The following is a 23,803-nucleotide window of genomic DNA, read 5'->3' as shown; positions in this document are numbered from 1 at the left end:
TATCTGCCAACTGAAGATTTGACAATATTTTGAGACAGGAGCCATATATGTTTTATAATAATAAACATGAAACTAACCTCTCAATTCGCGAAGAGATTCTTTGGCAGGCTTGTATTTTCCAATTTTTCACCACACACACACAAACAAATATAATTATGTAAAATATATTTCTTGATATAAGTTAACACTTCACCATTCACTGAAATATCACTCATCCACTGAGCGTCCGCGCTTTTAATCACACGAGGAAAATAGGGCGCGCTCAACATATTTCTGTGCAGTAATACCAAAATATCATGATGTCAAGTAAAATAATTCCATTTACTTAAGATATGTATACTATATGTGAATGAAGTAAAAATATTTTATATACACAGCACAGTAGCCTACTTTTCATTTACTTATAGGCTAATTCTACTTTTATTTTATCCAAAATGTCAACAGAAGACAGAATCACCCGAGTTTACTTTTTCGACCTTGTTAAGTTGGCTATCCGTTGCCACCTCCCTCAACGCATCATGCAGTCAAGAATATTGATATTCATTATTGCGATATCTTTTTAATTCAAAACATACTGATCGCAGCCAATATTTTATGTGATAATTTAGTATGCTACGAACTATAAATATCAAACTTTCATATAAATATCTACGATTATTAATTGGACATTAGTTATTTATTAAATAATCCTAAGGCTGAATGCTACATAATTGTACAGAGATAGTACTATGTCCGCCATGAATGCTGCAGCCGAACTGTTACGAACGGCTATTACGGCATGTCAGAGATGTGACGTAGAATCGGTCATAACGGTTTATAATGCCTATTTAACTTGTTGGGAATAATATGAAATGCAACGTCTAATGCAGACAGACCAATGAAAGTAAAATGTATAGCACATAGCAGTAAATAAGTTACATTTTGTAAGTTATTCTATTTTATTTTACAGCAACAAATATAAAACATTTGGAAATTTGTTAATAACACTGAACAACAAATGTTCTACTTTTTCTATTGCTCCGAAGTAAAAGTAGGTGAATATTACTAATATGTGCGCCCTAAATCTGAATTTAAAATCCAAATTGCTCCTTCAGTACTATTTTCGAAGGGAAAATGAATCGAATTTTTTTATGAAACAATAACAATATTTCATGCATATATTCAGAACAATCTCGGAATTTGAACTTACAATTAAATGAAGTTTCTGGATAACTTCTGTATACAACTAGACTCTGGACTGTCTTTTACAAGAAACCAACAATAATCTGCAAGCATGATGGATGATGATCTTCCTTTATATCGCCTTTCCATTTTAGATATTTCTTGTCGAAATCTTTCCTCATGCTCGTTGCTTACCGCTCCAAGGTTAGGAGGAAAGAAATCCAAATAAGAATGTAAAAAGTGTATTTTGAGAGACATATTATACCCAATTTTCTGATATGCACTTGACATTGTTTCCACAACAAGTTCTATGTAGTTGTCTATCCTAGAATTTCCAAGGAATTTTTTGCAGACATCTTTGAAATCGCGCCATGCCATTTTTTTTGTAACGTGAAGTTTCTCCTCAAACAAAGAGTCAGCCATGACTTTGTAAACTTTTAGACCAATGAAAATGCCCTCTTTTATTTTGCCTTCACTCAAAATGGTAAACTTTTATTTTAAATACTGAAAACCACACCCTTGTTTGCACATTGCGTAGGTCTCACTTTGAACTGTTATGAAATTTACTGAATAGAAGGGACCAATATCTGTTTACTTATTAGAAGTACAAAAGAACAAGTCAACAACCATAATAAACGGTATTAAGTCATAAACTCATAAAATGCATTAGTTTTTGTTGTGGTTTACAACCCCCAACCCGCGCCAGATGCTTTCTGGGAGAGCACTTATCGAAAAGTGAAATCACAGTTTATCTTAAAAACCTTACGTGATACGAAGAAAATAGATGCATTTTCGAATTCAGCACACACAAACCATAAGGGACAAATTGTTTTAAGTTTGAGCAAAATTCTTGTTGTTCAGTGCAATTAGTCTATATAGGTAATATAACTTACTGCCTCTTTTTGTAAAGGGCAATCAATTATCAGGGATACCCATGCACATGAGCGCCAGCAGAATTATTTCCAAGAGGGTGCAGACAGCACACAAGAAGTAAACTATATCCATCATCAGTCATTTATTTAAGGTTAGAGCATTTGAATTTGCACATTAAATATTAGTCCATTACAGCAAGGCCACCTTGATCCTTAACACCATTTTTCTTTATATTTTTTTCAACGCATTCATACGGAAATCTGAATTTTTTGGTTGACACCAGTGTTGCGTGTCGCCACCGTCACTTATAGAGGATTTCGCTTTAAGTAAAAAGCACTGAACATACGGAGGGCTATTCCATCAGCTATTTATAAGTCTTTTCTTGATAATTGGGAAATAATTAGTTTCCTTGCATTCACTGAATACAATTTAATAGAGATCTAGATCGATTTCATGTGCTAAAATATAGTTACACGTCTACAATTACCATATGAGGCTATCAAATGCAAAACTCGCCTTATCCAGGTAAAGTGGTTTGTCGGAAAACAGGAAAAACTGTTATGGATATGGACAATTTTGCATTTGATAGTAGTTTTCGGAGCTCTATGGAAAAGGAATTAGACAGGTTTTGCACAAACCGACTATATCAGCAGATAGAGAGAGCTTCAAAGAAGCACAACATCCCATATGTAACTATTTTTTTTTTTTTAATTTTTGATAAGGCGAGTTTTGCACTTGATAGCCTCTTATATTTCATTTACGAATAACGCGATAACAGATAAACTGATGGAATAGCCAATCGCTTTCTTGCCAAACAGCCCTGCTGTGGAACTTCACAGACAAGTAGGGGTGGTACAGTTCAGGCCAAGATTTCACACTGTTAAAACATGTAGAACATTTTCTGCGTTTATTATATAAAGTGCACAAAATTTAGCTATCAACAAAACAATGAAAGCATTAGGTATGTAACTTAAGTTCTTGTTTGATTATAGTGTGAAGCTAATAACGGAAAACGTGTGCTGCATATAATACTAAATCTATATTATAAGCTCTTCTTTTTCTTAGTAGGTTATTTTACGACGCTGTATCAACATCTCAGGTTATTTAGCGTCTGAATGAGATGAAGGTGATGATGCAGGTGAATTGAGTCCGGGGTCCAGCACCGATAGTTACCCAGCATTTGCTCATATTAGGTTAAGGGAAAACCCCGGTAAAAATCTCAACCAGGTAACTTGCTCCTAACAGGATTCGAACCCGGGCCAACTGGTTTCGCGGCCAGGCGCACTAACAGTTACTCCACAGGTGTGGACTAAGCGCTTCTTAACAGTTAAGAACGGAAAAGGGTCCACACCTGTGGAGTAACTGTTAGCGCGTCTGGCCGCGAAACTAGGTGGCCCGTGTTCGATTCCCGGTCGGGGCAAGTTATCGGGTTGAGGTTTTCCCTCAACCCAATATGAGCAAATGCTGGGCAACTTTCGGTGCTGGACCCCGGATTCATTTCACCTGCATTATCACCTTCATGTCATTCAGGCGCTAAACCTAAGATGTTGATAAAGTGTCGTAAAATAACCTAATAAAAAAAACGGAAAACGTGTGCTGCACGTAACAGTGGCAGGCAGAGAGACTAACCACTCCGTCACGGGCGAGGCAGGCCTATTCTTAGTGCAGAAATTGAAGATAAAGTTTAGACTCAAAGATATTGTAATAGTTAGGTTGAAGGAATGAAGAAATTGCTGGAAAGCAACTGGTTTTATTGAGCACATGAGCTACCAGTAGGAATACAAAAGAGCAGTGTCGCGCGGAAAGATTATTTTGCGCTGAAAGTGGTTCTAACAAAAGGCAAAGTCACAAAATATAAAATTTAGACCTAGATAACTTTTATTGTCGGCACAGCATATCTTGAGGTACTAAGATGCAACTTCAACATTTTCCCCCCATTACGTGATCACCAGCTGAAATCTAGTGTTTTTGCAGCGCCCAGGTTCACTTCACTACTGGCAACACTTACTTCAACACTCACATGTTCTAGATATCATGATAGTTAGTCATTTTGTAGTTCTTATGTTGGTACACTTGGCATTATTATTCAGACCTACCCGCTACTCCATTTAAAATTCACTAGATTTATTCAAACGTAATATTGTGCGTGTATTTTATATCGCGATTATAATATATATATATATATATATATATATATATATATATATATATATATATATAATATATTCCGGGAATTGCGAGTTGTACGTGAAGTTACTATTTCCATCACATCACATAATACAACTATGTGGTGGAATTATTGCTATTATCAGAACTACCGGTATTGTATGTTTCTAGGTAAGTAGAAATTTTGGAGCATTATATTGCAATATTACAATAAATTAACATATTAGAATGTTGTGTTATATTAAGATTCACTGTTATTTAGTATGTATTAAGATATTATATTACATAGGCATACTCATATTCTAGAATAGTGAAATTTACAATTAGGCCTACAGATGATTCTGCTGAGGTAAGAGCATTATTTTAACTTTAAAACATTATCCATATAAAAATAAATTATATGATATAACAATTACATTTTTATCATAATATAAGGTATTATCCAGAGAAGCTACATCAAAGAAGGCATGTTTCACTGGCTTATGAGAGATGTATATAGCGATAAACACGTGGTTTATTAGTTTGCTGTTATAAAAACTTCCAACTATCCATTAGAATGTACAGGTATCAAATGACTTCTATGTTGAAAGTATTTATAGCTCCAAACTAAAACCATGTGTTAAAATCTCACAGAAGTCAGTGGAACAAAGGAAAACAGTGTCTCCTATGGTGCAGTTATTTTGGAGAATTACTTAATATAATTTTACATAACCTTACAAATATTCAGTCTAATGAAAGTGAATAAAATCAAGATTGAAGTTAGGTTAAATGTAGTTCATATTTTAAAATGCAATAATCACTTTATTTTAAGGTTATAACATGTCCAGAAGGAAAGAGTCTGAAGAACTTATAGGCCTACATCAAGAAAGAAAATACTTTCGTTACAGAGCAGCTTACAATAAGCAGTGGTTAATATGTACAGACAATTGAAGGCTGAAGCAGAATATGAAGATATCTGTCAAACCAAAGCAGTTCTAATGGCAAGAATTGCAAATCCCTTGTAAGTAGGCCTACCTGTTTTTATAGATAATATTTGACGGGATCAGTACAGATCTTATTCCATAAGGATGCATCCATGATAGTGTGTTAAAAAATATTTACACATAATTTAACATACGAAGACTTTTCTGTAACCTAATCTAATGCAACTTCATGATAAACTAGTGCATGTGGTTGAGTTTACATGCAACTGAATTTTGAAAAATTTTAAGCTTACTTAGAAATACAAGTCCCAAATAAAGTAAAGTCCCATCACTGATAACCTTTCGTATGTATAAAAATATTCTTGTTAGAAATTAAGTAAAAAAAAAAAATACGTATTCAATAACGCAGAAGAATATTTTTGTTATTGTCCCAAGTACTTCAATGTATTACCATAATCTTTAAGGCTATAGGAATAATTAAAAAGGAGCATATTATATGTTTACTTGTTCCAGATATTGTTACACCACAGGCATGTATGTATAAAAAGCATTAAATTGGACTCTCACTTTGAGAGGGGAACAGAGATTAAGGGTGTTAGAGTGTAAGGTTCTTAGGAAAATATTTGGGACTAAGAGGGATGAAGTTACAGGAAAATGGAGAAAGTTACACAACGCACAACTGCAAGCATTATAGTCTTCACCTAACATTATTAAATCCAGACGTTTGATGTGGGCAGGGTATGTAGCACGAATGAGTGAGTCCATAAATGCATATAGAGTTAGTTTGAAGACCTTTGGAGAGGCCGAGACGTAGATGGGAGGATAATATTTTGAGGGAGGTGGAATATGATGCTAGGGACTGGATTAATATTGTTCGGGATAGGGACGAATGGTGGGCTTATGTGAGGACAGCAAAAACCTCTGGGTTCCTTAAAAGCCATTTGTAAGTAAATACTGTAAATAAAATATATAATCTCCATACTTTTATCACAGCATTCATAGAATGCAGTAGAAATAATTATTACCAAATCTGAAAAGAAGCATATGCTGTCTACACCAGGGAAAAACAAGAAATATCCACAATCTATAACTGGCATCAGATAATTTTTCCAAGGAAGTCATTGCAAGATTTGTATATGATAGACCGAATCGAGATGAAGAAAATTATGGCAGTAACATTATTATTTTTTTTTTTAATTTTTAATAAGTTAAAAGACTGTAGACTTTACTCTTATAATTACTTCTTATTTACCACTACTGGTACTATTTTCATTCCTGTTCAGGAAAAAGAGTAACAGCCATGCTGGTACTGGGCCATGTAACAGGAAACTATGATTACATACTTCATTTGAAGGATCACGTTCGTCATTAAGGACAGTTTTGAAGGAAATGTAGTTTAAATTGAAAAAGAGGGCAATCTCACATTAGTAAGAGAAAGTAAAAATATTAATTTTAAGAGAATATGTGAGAAATATGAAAAGTGAGGGTCCAAAGTTTGTTGTTTTTCTGGATGAAACGTGGATTTTTATGAATGGCAGGCTTTATTACAATATTTTAAGATAGTAAAGGGAATAAATGTTGTAACATTATTAATTCCATGTATATTTCATAGACTACAACACATTCATGGAGCAAACCAGTATCGTTGGTGGTAAGGTTCAAGGAGTTATGCATCGACCTGCTGTGGAAGGAAGACTGGTCATTGTACAAGCTGGAACCTGGTAATATAACTACAATACTATTAAACTATATATAGTGTAGTAACTTTTATTATGTGTTCTATCTAGAATCTAAATATCTTGTCTCTTTTATAGATGCAGATTTAACTTTTTGCATCCAATTTGAAGACTGGCCAAGATTACTATGGTGCCATGAATACAATCCAGAAGTGGGTGTAAAGGTAGCTTATTGTTGGGTTGAGAAATTTAGGTCCTTCGATTATTGTTATGGATAATGCTTTCTACCACAATAAAATTGCAGAATACAAACCCACAACGAAAGGAGACGAGATCAGTTAATGGTAAATATAATTTCTGTAGAATCTGAGTAATGAACTGTGATGTTAAATTGCATTATTTATGTTTAAATGTGAATTTTGTAGACATGACTGAGACTGGGGTTACCATTGCCAGACAATGCAAACAGGAATAAACGATACTTGGAAAGGTGATTCTCTAAATGTAAGTAATTCATAAGTAATTTCCCCCCCCCCCCCCAATGGTGGTTAATTGTTTGTCATTCAGCCATATGAAGCGAGTTGTGTAGACCAATTTATCAACACAATCATTGCCCAAGGTGTGTCATAGGAGGCTGGTTTTCGATACACCAACCTCTCCACCATCCAGGCCATGAGGGTTACCATTTTGCACGACATACAGCAGGACAGGTGCATCAGAGGCCACCGCTAATTTAAGAAAAGTGAAAATATCTCTGATGATCAGACACCTCATATCAAAACCCACTATTTTTTTAACAAAATATGATATGTCTACGGATAGATTACTGTACATTCAAATACAAGGAAGCTAGACGATCTCATCATTGATAAATTCAAGTTGTGTTTTTTCTGTTGCTTAGGACTTAACGATAGAGTTTCCCTTCCAGGGATTAGCTATCGTGATGTTCCAAGAAGCCAGTGAGGCTTATTTCGTTGGTCTCTCAGATACACCAACCTCTCCGACATCCATGCCATGAGGGTTAACATTTTGCACAATGACTTCCAGCTAGACAGGCATATCAGAGGCCACCATTAATTCAGAGGAAAGTGAAAGTGTCTGATAATATGATGTCTTATATCAGTACCACTATTTTTTTCACGAAATATGATATAGTTAGATTTGTGTACCTTCAAAAGCAAAGGATTCTGTGAGGGTGGTATTTTGCTACAAAACTTGCCAGATCCTTGAGCTAGATTGCACTGAAAGTTTGGCTTATTTTCAACATTTCTGTTTCAAAGCCTGATGTCATATTTTAGATACCGGTACAATGTTATTTATGCAGTATTAATTTTCATTCTGTGTATAACATAATATATTTTTTATTTTAGTTTTAATTCCCCCCCCCCTTTTCTACTGATATTTACATGATTAATTGTCCAGTCCAGTATTGTCACCATAATGTCCACTATAATTCTACTAAAAATTAATTCAGTTATTGTTAAATGGGGCTATGTGTAATTACTTTCTTATATTAAACATGCACAGATCCTCTTTCAACATTGACAATTTCTGTGTTAAATCAAATTCTGTCTTTCTTTTAGTCTCAAAGGATCCCATGATGCCACCAAACATTATCAAGAGGTTGGTTAAGGAAGAGGACGTCTGGAAATTTGGTAATATAATGACTAATTTAAGAATTATGGCTGATGCAAATGCTGGAGCAAACATAATATGTCTATCCAAAACCATAGTTATTTTCTTTTTATATCACTTTGTATTTTTCAGAAAAATAAAGTAAGTGTGCTGTTACACAGAAAATAATACAGTTGATTGTTCATTGTGTATTTTTGTTGTTGCCTAACTGTGCTTTATGTTAAATTTGTATAATGAAGATATAAAATAAAGTTATTTGCAATCTGTCCTTTGGCGAAGTATTCCCTTAGTCCTGAGGCAAAAGTCGGGATATTAGAATTGTGTAATGCTGAGTCAATACATCAACTTGTCAGCATTCCATAATGTTATACAGCAATATTATATATATATATATATATATATATATATATATATATATATATAATTACATCACCCTTCTCCATTAATCCTGAAATAATAAAAATACTTAAGTTGTCCTTTCATTTGGTTGAAACAAATCCTTATTATACAAAATTAAAGTTTATATATTTTTTTGTATAGAGATTGGTCGTGAAAAGTAAGTATGATTTTTAAATTTTCATTAGGCCTACTTGGTTAGTTAAAAATAAAATTTCACTTTTCTCATTGTACTTTTTAATTATATTTATACATGCGTATCTATATCTATTAAAGAGGAATATGTGCAGCAAAAGAAATGGAAAATAATAGTGATGAATGTAATGTAGTTTTAAGAATAATTTTTTTTAAGACATGACCATTTAAATTGTTCTTCAAATTTTATTTACGGCACATAATACCATCTTTCGTGGCATAAATTGTTTTACTTTTTTTACAGAGTTTGTTTTATTCTGATCCACAATTTTTAAATGCTCTCCACTGACAATTTGTTCAATTTATTGAAAAGAATTAATATTAGTGCTTTACGTTCAAAGTCGGTAAGACTGAAGTACGGCCATCTTGGATTTCTTAGTACGTCACTATATGTTGTGCCGAGTATACGCCATGCAAAGTGAATTATAAATGTGTTAATATGAAAATAATTGGTTTTTAGTTTTTAATTGTAATATTGGAATCTATGTATCAGCAGCCATAGAGAGCAATGAAGCCAATGAGTTCATTAATAATAAGTTAATTATTCATAATTTAAGACATGATAAGAATTAATTTCCTAACTACAATCATTTTTCTACTGTCTCTGTCACTGTATATCGTAATACTTAAGTCAATATTTACTAATTATATGCATCGTTATAGTTACTGTAGTTTCAGTGAAAACATTTAGGTGCCTATAATCGTAAATCTAGCTGTTTGAAATTGTATTTTTATCTCCCTAAAACTGTATTTTAATGCCTTTTTTATTAATTTAGAGCCTCGTTGAGGTGCCTAAAAGTTGGTTATGGCCTAAATGTCCTAAGTCTAGTTACAATATATATAAGATACAATGATTATGTTTTTGCAGGAATAATTATGGCATTAATGGGATCTTTTATCATTTGAGCGGATTCGACGTACCTACTGAACTTGTGCGATAAACTTGCGAGAACACTGTACGTTTAGGAAGAGAATAAGATATACTATACCTCGCTCTTTATTCAAACGGAGGCATCTTGCGGCAACAGTGTGCTAGCCAAAACCCGTAAGACCAATGCTTTTTTCTAAAGCTGGAATCCTCTCTAGTACTCAGACATGTTGCTACGTGCAGTGTGCATGGTTATCTACTAATAGAAGACTGATCTCTCTGTTTAATGTGAACATTAGTTCAGTTCGCTTTTGTATTGGAGATACATGAGTAATGTGTGAATATTTATGCGCGTACAGTATGGCGTTTTAGTGTTAAGGAGGAGTACACTTAATGAAATTGAATCGACTAAGATGAGCGACGTATTTTTTTGTGTAAAAAACAAAAGAGTGATAATAAGTCTACAATACGCATTGCAATTCCCACTCCAAGTATCAACCAGTAGGGTTGGGGATAATCAACAAGAAACCTCAACTAACTGTTTCAACTCGACTACAATTAAATAACCTGCTTTCCATCCGGATTCGAGTGTTAATCGATCCTATCGACAATCGGACGAATTGGACATTGGGTTATATTTGAATTCGAATTCTCCTGCTAATGATGAAATTCATCTAAGATTATAAAAGAAGCCTTGGGCTCCAAGTCAAACATGTAGTTTTTAAAACGACGTCAACGGGACGAAACGGGTATTTCGATCTGAATGACTGAGAGCATATCAGCTATTGCTAAAGGGCATCTTTGTCGAGCATGTGTATTGTTTCGACATCCGTCTCAACGAGAGCTTCGAGGACAATTATACTGAATAACAAAATAACACTTTCGGTGGATATCTTGGTATCCAACAAGCGTTCTGAGACAACTGGAACATGCTGATTCCGAATATGCAAACCATTTGTCTCTATTACCCACCGTTCTTGAGATATATGACATCAACCATTATGTTTAAGAACTCGCAGACAGGAATTTCAGTAGAGCATTTATTGCTACATGGAGTAATAATGAACATGGCTTTAGCTAAGAAAATGGTGCAGATGTGCCACATGGCACATAATTATAATAATAACATAGTTGAAGGTATAATACACATGTAAAATACATATGTACATATATAGAATATACTTTATTTGTGCTGAGCATTTGTCATGTTGCACTCAAGCGTCCAGCAGTAGTCAGCCAACATCGCTGCACTTCCATCGACCCTGATAGAGTGACTCCATCACCGAGATGTCTTAATGAAAACGTTCATAATGTTCGTCGCTGACTACACCTAGGTTCTCGGGGAAGAAATCAAGATGTGAGTCGAGGAGATGCATTTTGAGGGACGTGTTGCAACCTAGCTGTCTGTACGCACTGATGCACTTTTGCAGAAAATTCACATAGTCAGTTGATTTATTATTTGCAAGGAAATTGTCTACGACTGACTTCAATGCCACCCTTGCATCTCTTTGAGTATCATACAATAAGTCTTGGAAGTGGCTGTCAGCAGTGATCTTCCTTATTTGTGGACCTATGAACACACCTTCTTTCATTTTCTCGTAACTCAACTTCGGAAATTTGTTATGCAGGTACCCAAAAGCATCTGAGTCATTGTCTAGTGCCTTCATGAAATTCTTCGTGAGCTCCAGCTTTATATGAAGCTGTGGCATAATAACTTTGTCATGCTCAACCAACAGCACACGAAGGACGATTTTATTTCCTGTCTGCATTCTTTCTCTGACTGGTCAATTTTTCTTTATATAGCGGTTCTTTCTGTCTCTGCTGTCCCACTCGCAGATGAATTAGCTGTACTTGGTGTACCCTGTCTGCATTCCTATGAGAATTGTGATAACTTTTAAATCACCACAGATACTCCAATTGTACTTGCGATAGCGTATTTTTTTTAAGAAGTAGAGATATGGTATCGTACGTCCCTTTCAGGTGCGTAGAATATGCAACCGGTACTGAAGCATTTCTGTTTCCGTTGAGTAATAATACTGCCTTTAAACTTGTCCTATATGAGTCTATGAATAGTCGCCATGCTTCAATGCTGTGTTCCACCCCGAGACTTGACATAAAACCTTGAACGTCCATGGAGTAGCAAATAGTGTCACTCATTGCAAAGAACTTCACAAGTTCTTTGTGTCGGTGCCGAAACTGTGAATTCGTTGTGCAAGGAAATTAAATTCTTTAAGACCTACTGAGCAGTTCAGCTTGAACTTTCGTTAGTGCCAGGTCCCGTATGAGATCGCATGATTCCATATGAGTGTAACATTATTCATCAAATAAATATCTTCTCCAGGTTGGTAGTAATCAGAGTCTGAGTCGTTGGTAGGAGATGAAAGAGGACACTCTTCTTGCGTTTCTTCAGTAACTGTGTATTCTGCAGATGCTGTTGGTATTGAACAAGTGACGGGATCATATGGAATTGGTTTAGAAACTGAAGAAACGTCAGGTTACTTTACAGTTGCACGAGTTTTGGAGGAGAAGTGACGTTTGCCAAACAGAAATAACAGTCTGTGATGTGGTTGCTTCATTCACGCCATATCATAGGAACTCCAAATACCAGATGGTTGATCTTCTTTTCCTTACTTAACCAACCGCGCAAGTTGCATGCACAGGTCGAACAGATGAACTGTGGTGCCTATGACTTACTACTATCCACCTTCGAATCAGAGTATAGTTCATATGCTTTCTTCGCAAATGGCGTAAAAGTCTTCCGATGGGATTTGTCTATTACATAGCCGCACACGTAGCAAAACACTTCTGGTGAATTTCTACAAAAACTCTGGATGCCGTAATATCCACCGTCCACTGTCATTGTCAATGAAAATAAGTAAAAAAGATACAAATGAAAGTATATTAATGCAACAGAACACAAACGACGAAATTTTCAGCATTGCATTAAGAATAACGAAAAAGACAAAGAAATTCGACTGCGTTCCATGTAAAAATCAAATTTCGTCGGTAATTTCAAAATCTGACGTGATAGAGCAAAACGGTTTTCAGATTTGAAATCAGCATGAAAACTACATTTGAAACAGTAAACATCACTTCAGATCTCTACCACTTGTTTATCAGTGTTATTTGTTATCTTCCCTTGCACACGCTCATGCGGCAAGCCAGTGGCTTCGTGATGCGACTGCGAATTCAAGAAGTTTTCAGAATGTTATATATGGACAGGAAACAAGTCAGTGTTCAGGAAGATTTGCAGTCTGCATATCACAAGGAAGTTGAAGAGAACAGGGTGAAACTTCGTTCTATCATATCAACAATTTTGTTTTGCTGGAAACATGATCTTCCACTTCGTGGGAAAAGGGATGAGGGCTTTGTTTTTACTGATCTGTTGCATTTTAGAATGGAATTCGGAGACAAAATTTTAAAGGAAGATTTGGAATCGGGAGCAAAAACTGTTTGCACATATCACATCAGATCCAAAATGAATTAATTGAAACTTGTGCTGATGCACTAAAAATAATTGAAGAGGTAAAACATTAATCTTTTTTCTCCGTATTCGTTTATGAGACCGCTGATATCAGCTGTACAGAGCAATTGTGTATCGGTATTCGCTACTTGCGCTGTGAATGTGATCAAGAAAAGAAGAAACTGATAATTTGTGAGGAATTCTTAGCTTGTGTGCCGTTCAAAAATCGAGATTCAAAATCGATCTCAGAAATCATTATCCGGATTTTGGAAAATTTTAATTTGGATTTAAACAAGCTAGTCGGACAAGGTACCATTCTCATCCTTGACAACGTTTACTCTTGCCTGATATCCGTTCTTAAATTCCTTTATACCCTTATATAAATCTCGAATGTTTTTATTCTTGCTGTTTGTTTCTACCCAGAGGACTATGTGGGATGAAGTTACAGGAGAATGGAGAAAGTTACACAACGCAGGACTCCACGCATTGTATTCTTCACCCGTCATAATTAGGAACATTAATTCCCAAGAATCTAGTTCGATGAATTAAAATGTGTCTCAGTGAAACTTACAGCAGAGTTCGTATAGGACAGCTTCTGTCGGATGCTTTTCCAATTCAGTGTGGGCTAAAGCAGGGAGATGCACTATCACTTTTACTTTTTAACTTCGCTTTAGAATATGCCATTAGGAAAGTTCAGGATAACAGACAGGGTTTGGAATTGAACGGATTACATCAGCTGCTTGTCTATGCGGATGACGTGAATATGTTAGGAGGAAATCCACAAACGATGAGGGAAAATACGGAAATGTTACTTGAAGCAAGTAAAGCAATAGGTTTGGATGTAAATCCCGAAAAGACAAAGTATATGATTATGTCTCGTGACCAGAATATTGTATGAAATGGAAACATATTAATTGGAGATTTATTCTTTGAAGAGATGGAAAAATTCGAATATCTTGGAGCAACATTAAAAATTATAAATGACACTAAGGAGGAAATTAAACGCAGAATAAATATGGGAAATGCCTGTTATTATTCGGTTGAGAAGATTTTGTCATCTAGTCTGCTGTCGAAAAATCTGAAAGTTAAAATTTACGAAACAGTTGTATTACCGGTTGTTCTGTATGGTTGTGAAACTAGGACTCTCTTTGAGAGACGAACATAGATTAAGGGTGTTTGAGAATATGGTTCTTAGGAATATATTTGGGGCTAAGAGGGATGAAGTTATATGGGAATGGAGAAAGTTACACAACACAGAACTGCACGCATTGTATTTTTCTCCTGACATAATTAGGAACATTAAATTCAGATATCTAAGATGGGCTGGGCATGTAGCACATATAGACGAATCCAGAAATGCATATAGAGTGTTACTGGAGAGGCCTGAGGGAAAAATACCTTTTGGGAGGCCGAGACGTAGAAATGTTATGTTTTATTTAACGACGCTCGCAACTGCAGAGGTTATATCAGCGTCGCCGGATGTGCCGGAATTTTGTCCCGCAGGAGTTCTTTTACATGCCAGTAAATCTACTGACATGAGCCTGTCGCATTTAAGCACACTTAAATGCCATCGACCTGGCCCGGGATCGAACCCGCAACCTTGGGCATAGAAGGCCAGCGCTATACCAACTTGCCAACCAGGTCGACTTCGAGACGTAGATGGGAGGATAATATTAAAATGGAGTTGAGGGAGGAGGATATGATGATAGAGATTGAATTAATCTTGCACAGGATAGGGACCGATAACGGACTTATGTGAGGGCAACAATGAACCTGCGGGTTCCTTAAAGCCATTTGTAAGTAAGTTACAATAATGTCGAAGATAGAAACACTGACAAATTCATTCCTAAGAAAATTTATTTGTAACTTATTATTATACATCTGATAACAGTGGGTAAAAACTTTCTGTAAGAGTGGCTGTCGTGCCTTTCCTGTTTCACAGAGATGCTATTCTACAATATCAGTGTAATGACCAGACAAAGATATCTACCTATCTGTATCAAAGATTTTAAGGATCACCTGTGTTCAATAACAAGACGCAGTGGCTGTAGGGCTACGTAATTTATCCTAATAAATATAAAGCATTATTCCATGTTTACTTTGTCTCTTAAATTTTAGAAAATATTTCTCTCAAACAAAAATTTTATTTGAAAACATGATATTAAATCACTTATAACTCACTTGAGACGTGTAGGTAGGCATATATTTTCTTTAATGTGTACATAATATTTGACGTGTATTATACAAGGAGAGAGACGGCTGTGTCTATAACAGTATACCTTTAAATAATAGGCCTACACTTCATGTTTCAATCCTAATTTGGATCAACAGTATGTATACGTAACAAAAAAGCTTTTTTTTTTTAATTTCCTGGCGGGGGACATAACGTAACGGCTAATGACAATTTTCAGATAGATTATTGCCAATAAGAATTAAGGAGAAATCAGCACAGGTACTTCTGGTGATTTTTGAAGTGAAAGACGAGGATTTTGTAAAGGATTTTTTTGTGGAAATATAGTTGGATATATATGCCTTTTATAGCGATACTTGTTAGGAGAAAAACAGAATTGTTCGAGAGTGTAGTAAATTACGTTTCAAATGAGAAGTGCGTCATAATGAAGGTGAGTATGTGTATTTAGTATTTATTTATTTAACCTGGTAGAGGTACGGCAATCAGGCTCCAAATGAAATAGCAATATAAAATCAGATACCTCATCATTAAGAAGACTGATTTTATTGCAACATTGCAGTGTTTCGTTAAGAATACCTAAACACCTGGGCATATAGATAGTTTTTTGCTTCTCTTTTAAAATTTTGGTTTTCGGAGTTACGAGTCATTCAACATGTAAGTCATAGCAAAAGTCTAAACCAGTGGTCGTCAGCACTCGCTGAAATGTGTAAAGGGTAAGCGGAGTCGTCCCGTGTGCACCGTCGTGCAGCAGGAAGAGGTAGAGAGCATATCCGCTAGCAGCTACGAGTGCACCATGGTGCAGTGTGTTCTCCGCGGGTAAGAGACGCTAGCTCCAGGGTGCTCTGTGCTGACGACCGCTGGTCTAAACTAACCTGGCCTGTCACAGATTCGTAAATTCAAAGCATATGAAAAGCTGACCTAACCTAACCTGTCTCAAATTCCCGCACCTCTCCGCCAGCCACCACTTTCACAGCAAATTTAGACCCTCATTTTCGGTGTGAAATTGGAGTCGGAAGATTTTCTCTCTTTTTTTTTATAATATGTATGACTCGACTAGAAACCAAGAATGTAAATTACCTTGTACCTTAACGTGGTAACGCAATAATACAGAAATATCTAAACTAACCAAACCTAATGTAATCTATTCAAAGCTAGTAATCTAACAAAACATAACTTTAAAAAATCCAGTGTACACTAGCGTGGAACTTTCGTAATGTCACGCTTTTATGTTGGTAAGCCTGAAGAAGCAGCTGTAAAACAATAGAGTTGTATTAGCGGAGTACGAATGGAACTACCTCTGCGCTATTTTGGCCAAAATTAATTGACCCTGAAATCTTACTTGTCCTCAAATTAGTATCAATGGCATTAAAATGGCAATGTAAATAACTGTAAACAAAAAAATTACATTGTTAACCCTCCTATAGTTTATATACCTCTGATTGAGTTCTATCTTATATGTACAGTAGGCCTACAGCCTATCTATTATCAGGCAGTACATTTCACTTGATATGTGTCAGAGTAAGAACAATATATAAACCCTTGCCCTTTAAAAGAATTCCTGCGTACGCTATTATCTTTTCTATATACATTATTTTTACATAAAGAATCTCGTATAAACTCTATGCCAGGTCTTTCCCTGAGGACAACATAGTACGGTACTAAAAAGAATACGAAAATGACATCCAGTTCATTTAAAGTTTGCTGGGAGTCAAATTCGACGTCGCTAGGTTTCGTAGACACTATTTCATTAGAAACCATGTTATTTTTCTTCGTAGGTCTACCGGTAGGCCTATTTAATATTTTTGTGATTTCATTTACTCCAAGGCTGACAACTTGGTAACTTCCATTGACATTATATAGAAAACATTAACAGTTTGGAGTTCCGCAAATAATTTTGAAGATTACAATAAACTGATATTGTATAACGTAACATTTATAGCAAAAGAGACAAGGAAAAAACTCTGTTAGAAGAATTCGCGTCACGCTTTTAAAGCATTGAGTAGTGCCTCCTGTTTAGTATACACATAGAGTTCACTGGGCGGAACTGATCAACTGACAATCTCGTAATAATTTGTATCATACGGAATCTGAGTATAATAATAATAATAATAATAATAATAATAATAATAATAATAATAATAATAATAATAATAATAATATAGTATGAGTAAATGCTAATATGATACATAGTGTGTAACCAATATAGCCTTTGCCTATGATATAAACCGTAATCAAGAATTCCTGCTAATAAATTTGCAGTTACCAAGGAGAGATGCACGGACAATCTCTGATCAGCTAATAATGTCTCGTAATTTACAGAAGTCTTAGGCCTACATAAATCAGAATGTTACAGTGTAGTAAACAGTACAGAAAAATAGTGGGGTGTGTGGTTTACCCGAACTAAGAGTTTCAGATAATTTTTTCACTTCGTTATTTAACGACGCTGTATCAACAACGAGATTATTTAGCGTCGATGGGATTGGCGATAGCGAAATAATATTTGGCGAGATGAGTCCGAGGGTTCGCCATAGGTTATACAACATTTGCCTAAGGGTTGGGGAAAACCTCGGAAAAAACGCAACCAGGTAATCAGACCAAGCGGGAATCGAACCCGCGCCCGAGCGCAACTCCGCATCGGCAGGCAATCGCCTTAAGCGACCGAGCTACGCCGATGGCTTTCAGATATTAGCCTAGTATCAGTAGGCCTAATAATGACGCGGAATCAGGCCTACTTCAGTTTATCCTGATGACGTAAATATAGCGAAAGTTGATAGTGATGCTACAAGGTAGATAATAAAATTAATCCCTTCACGATCACATCGCCAAATAAAATTAAGCAATTCAAAATAAGGAGACTGATTTTAAAATTTCACGCAGGTAATATTTATTTTCCCAAATAGAATTAAGTAATTACGAAAGCCAGCTATAACGGCCGGGGGATCATCGTATTAACTACACGATAACTCTATTCTGGTTGGATGATCGTCCACCTCTGCTTCGGCATGTGGACGTGAGGCCAGCAGCCGGCTGGTCGGTCGTGGTTCTCAATGGGCTGTGGTGCCTCGGATCATTATTATAATGAAGTAAAAGTTTGTTCTGTGAAACTGCCGTTAACTGAGGGAGTAAGAACTTGCCGTCTTGCGAAATTTTATAAATACACGAACGCTATAAATCGCGTTAGAAATACTCACACAGCTAAATTAAATTTAAAACTACGCTCAAAATAATTCTACCTCCATCAACACAAAATAACTACGAAAAGAATAGCCATTACAGAACATCAATACTTGCTGTAAAACAGTAACGGTGATTCGATTCTTCCGAACAAAACAGCTGGCTACCACGTGCTAACGTGAAAAAGTAGCGACATGCAAGCATGGACTCTGGGTGGCTGGTTTCAGCGGTTGCCAGGGTGACACTTTGAAGCCGTTTAACTGTCAATACTTTCTAGTTCTGTATAGAATAGACTGTATGTACGAAAACCTGGTTTCTATTCTGAAAAACTTCAGGTTTACAGCGTCGAAAAACATGACTGTACCGTCAAAGGTTTTATGAACGCCGGACACTGAGGCTCGAAAGCAACCCTACTTTTCTACGGACATATGGTGGCCTTAATAAAGCTTTATTAACGGTAACTATCTCGTAACAAACACTTGAGCACTAAATCTAAGTAAATATTTTTCATAAGGAGTATAAGTTCAGACTCTAAATAACTTTGATGTTGATACAGCGTCGTAAAATAACCCAATAAAATAAAAGATAAACAGTCCAATAGCTAAATGACAGCTGTGAGTAGTGTGGGATGAAGATAAATGCAAATACGACGAAGACCATGGTAGTAGGAAGAAAAATAAAGAACTTGCAAATTCTAAATGAGACAGTCAGTAGAGCAAATGGACAGCTTCAAATACTTGGGGTGTACTAGGACTTTAATCTGTGTTGGAAAAAGTGGGTGAAGAAAGAATGATGCTGAAACTGATCAGAAAGAGGAAAAGGAATTGGTTGGTCACTGGCTGAGAAGAAACTGCCTACTGAAGGATGCACTGGAAGAAATGGTGAACAGCAGAAGAGTTCGAGGCAGAAGGAGATATCAAATAATATACGACATTAAGATATATGGATCATATGAGGACAGAAAGAGGAAGACAGAAAATAGGAAAGATTGGAGAAAGCTGGGTTTGCAGTAAAAGACCTGCCCTTGGGCAGAACACTAAATGAATGAAACAATTCGATATGAAATAAACCTTGCATTTCGAGAAATGACGCTTAGTACGGTTGAACGAAATACAGCGGTATCAAAAACATTTTCCTTACATTTTTATTGTAGGCCTACCTTGTTTGTTGGAATAGTCACGAAGCTCAATACGTAGTACATATGCATCCATAGATAGTTGCTAACCACTAGGGTCGCTAATATCGTCTCATTACAGACAATGCGAAATAGTACCGGCACAGTCTATTGTTCCTAGCACCCTAACAACTCAAGTTTCGTGACTGTATACACTAGACTATGACTATACCATGCAGGCTTTGCTTAAACATGTTTTAGTTGCCATGGTAATATTTTACAGTGCATATAGGTACAATTAGGACATATTATGTAGTTACAAATGAAAGGAAAATATTTTTGACGTCACTTTACTTCATTAAGACTTTTTTTATTTTAGTTGGTTATTTAACGACGCTGTATCAACTACTAGGTTATTTAGCGTCGTTGAGATTCGTGATAGCGAGATGATAATTTGGCGAGACGAGGCCGAAGATTCGCCATAGATTACCTTGCATTCACATTACGGTTGGAGAAAACCTCGGAAAAAACCAAACCAGGTAATCAGCCCAAGCGGGGATCGAACCCGCGCCCGAACGCAACTTCAGACCGGCAGGCAAGCGCCTTAACCGACTGAGCTACATCGGTGGCTCACTAAGATGTTAAGGTGAAACGAGCGCATCTCGAATAACAATTGCATTATATTTTACAAATAGAATGTTAACTACATAATATATACACGAGTAGTAGGCCAAAACCACAAAAATTATAATAAACTCGTTTGAATTAATGTGTATCTTTTAAAAATATATCAAGATGAAAACTGGTACAAAATATAGGTCTAATTTTATTATGGCTCCCCTATTTTCGTGATCAAAGGATATTCCATCACAAGCTACCTGAGGAAGCCACATTGGAACAATAAACTGACCAATTAACTGGTATTTCATAATACTATTATCATTTCTTACACAAACGCAAAACTGGCTAACGAAATTTTTTAAACGCTACATTGTGCAGCAAAGTAATGCAATACATGATACTGAACTAACTTCACCATTCTACCGTATCACAGTTTTCGTGAGATTTTAAGAAACACTCATCTTCAGAAAATATCAAATATAGAGTACAATAAAATGTGTAACTAACCTTTCAACTCACGAAGACATTCTCAGGCCGTACATTTATTCATATCCTCCATTATCCAACACAAAAATTAAACCACACGCACAACATTTCACTGTCACAATCACGAACTGCACATCCACGATTCTCCCTCCTTCGGTATGACATCATTCAGAAGTACCAATAACGTCATGCTTCTAATAAAATAATAAAATGGCACTGCGCTGCACTAAGAAAATTCATATGAAGCAAATTAGTATAATTAGCACAGTTAATTCCATTTATGTATGTTCCTATTCCTTTAAGAAACATCCAAGAAAACTTGATAATTTACTAATGGTCTGAGTTGTTTTCAAATATATTAAGTTGGCCATATCGTTGTACTACTTCTTCTGCATTCCATCATCCAATGAGGTGCAACTTTATACTCGTTCTGCGTTCTGCTTTTTTGTAAGTAAAAACATACGCAATAGCCTACAGTTAATATTTTAGGAATTGAAACGTAAGCAAATCATTAATAGATTAACCCAGTAAATACAAACTTTAAATTAAAATGTAATAGCTGGGTATTCATTTGTTACGTTAGTTTTATAAGTTTAAAAAGAAAATTGTTTCGTAGATACAATGCGGAAGCAATTAATGAAACATATGTGGCTACCACAGCCACGATTGTTACGAGCGTCAAATCATAGCATGGGAGAGAGGAGAATCAGCTGTAGCGTGCACCATTTAACCTGTTCGCAACTTCTAAATATCAAATTATAGACCAATCATATAATAAATAGTATCTTTATTAGCTATTTAATTTACCTTTCAAGGCTATAACTATGAACGTTTCATTCTATTTATTCGTTCAAATCGATGCTTAAATAATGCAAACCTTTCTTATCGCATATTATCACTAAGTGTCTGCCGTTGTGACCATAGGTATAGCGCATATGCTTCTCAACACAGGACTGGGTGTTTATCCGTTGTCTTGTGATTGTTCTGCGATATCTCTGCAGTGGTGGCCCTGCGTCACGCCGATACCGTTTTCAGGAAGGTCCGAATTTGTGAACCTACCGGCAGTGGTCTGTAAGTCGGATAAAAGGGTAGGTTTAGCAGAATAAAAAATAAGTTTATATAAGGGAAGGTATTCCGCGAATTGCGATAGGCGATTTCTTTACATCAAATCACGACAGCAGGCACTGCAGGTAGATTGAAAAGTGAAAAACCGCCTGTCCGCCAGTCTTGTTTCAGTGCAAAATGCAATTATGGGACAATATAATGCATGGTACGTGAAGAAAATTCTTGTAGTTTAAATATTATGATATATCAGTATTGTTACGTACAGTGTATAAAGTAACTAATATAAAGTAAGTAACTAGAAGATAAAATGACCTGGGCCGACTTTAAGCCATTTGGACCAATTTATCTGAATTGGGCTCCACGCCTATGGAGCCCTCGTACCTAAGCACAATGATTTTTATTTTCAGGACCAACCTATGAAAAATTAAATTATGGTTTATTTAACGACGCTCACAACTGCAGAGGTTATATCAGTGTCGCCGATGTGCCGGGATTTTGCCCTGCAAGAGTTTTTACATGCCAGTAAATCTACTAACATGAGCCTGTCGCACTTAAACACATTTAAATGCCATCGACCTGGGCCGGGATCGAACTCGCAACTTCGAGCACAGAAGGCCAGCGCTATACCAGCTACGCTACCCAGGCCAACCCAATCTATGGATACTATAGGAAAATGCGTAGCAGATCTGGAAATGGCAATGACAGATGTGAGGATAGAACAGAAACAAGAATAAGTGAAGTCGCCCTCGGTAGCATAGTTGATATAGCGCTGGCCTTCTATGCTCGAGGTTGCGGGTTCTATCCCGGCCGAGGTCGATGACATTTAAGTGTTTAAATGCGACAGGCTCACGTCATTAGATTTACTGGCATGTAAAAGAACTCCTGCGATTCAAAATCCAGCACACCAGCGACGCTGATATAACCTCTGCAGTTGCGAGCGTCGTTAAATAAACCATAATTTATTTAAAAGAATAAGTGAATATCATAAAGTTGTTAATTTAAATTATTACAGCTTGTGGAATGAGGTACTGAAGACAATTCTTCCAGCAGAAATTAAAGTCCATATGAAAATACTTGAGTATCTCGCTTGCAATAGGTTTGTTACTACATTTCAAATTTTCTTTTTTCATTGTCCTTAGGATCCTCCTGACAATCCTAGTGACTCTTGAGTGAGAAGAAAAGTTTTTCCATGTTTATATGGATCAAAATTTATTTCACATCAAAGAAAAGAACCACAATCCAACACAGATATCATTTTGATATATCGTATTATTGAGCAAAATTATAAATAAAGAAAATTACAAACAGAAAATATTAAATAATAATAATAATAATAATAATAATAATAATAATAATAATAATAATATTTACTGGCTTTTAAGCAACCCGGAGGTTCATTGCCGCCCTCACATAAGCCCGCCACTGGTCCCTATCCTGAGCAAGATTAATCCAGTCTCTACCGTCATATCCCACCCCCCTCAAATCCATTTTAATATTATCCTCCCATCTACGTCTCGGCCTCCCCGAAGGTCTTTTTCGCTCCGACCTCCCAACTAACACTCTATATGCACTTCTGTATTCACCCATACGTGCTACATGCCCTGCCCATCTCAAACGTCTGGATTTAATGTTCCTAATTATGTCAGGTGAAGAATACAATGCATCCAGTTCTGTGTTGTGTAACTTTCTCCATTCTATATATTATTTTAATGTACCGAAGTACATATGATATTTCCATGCAGATATTCTGCGTCATCATACGATGAAAGAGTAATGGAACGGAGAAAAATTCTCTC

General features: G+C 36.0%; 1 protein-coding gene and 1 long non-coding RNA gene across 2 annotated transcripts in view; both read left to right on the top strand.

Moving 5' to 3' along the window:
- LOC138710145 (uncharacterized) overlaps positions 1 to 23,803 on the top strand; it is a 333,732-nt gene that overhangs the window by 194,861 nt on the left and 115,068 nt on the right. The window lies entirely within an intron of this gene.
- LOC138710142 (uncharacterized) lies at positions 4,246 to 8,702 on the top strand. Its single transcript, XR_011335087.1, has 5 exons — positions 4,246 to 4,371; positions 5,012 to 6,844; positions 6,938 to 7,143; positions 7,225 to 7,303; positions 8,383 to 8,702. It is a non-coding gene; the product is annotated as an uncharacterized lncRNA (long non-coding RNA).

The sequence above is a fragment of the Periplaneta americana genome, chromosome 12 (genome assembly GCF_040183065.1).
Source record: "Periplaneta americana isolate PAMFEO1 chromosome 12, P.americana_PAMFEO1_priV1, whole genome shotgun sequence".
Lineage (NCBI taxonomy): Eukaryota > Metazoa > Arthropoda > Insecta > Blattodea > Blattidae > Periplaneta > Periplaneta americana.
This window is presented reverse-complemented; position numbering and strand designations above follow the sequence as displayed.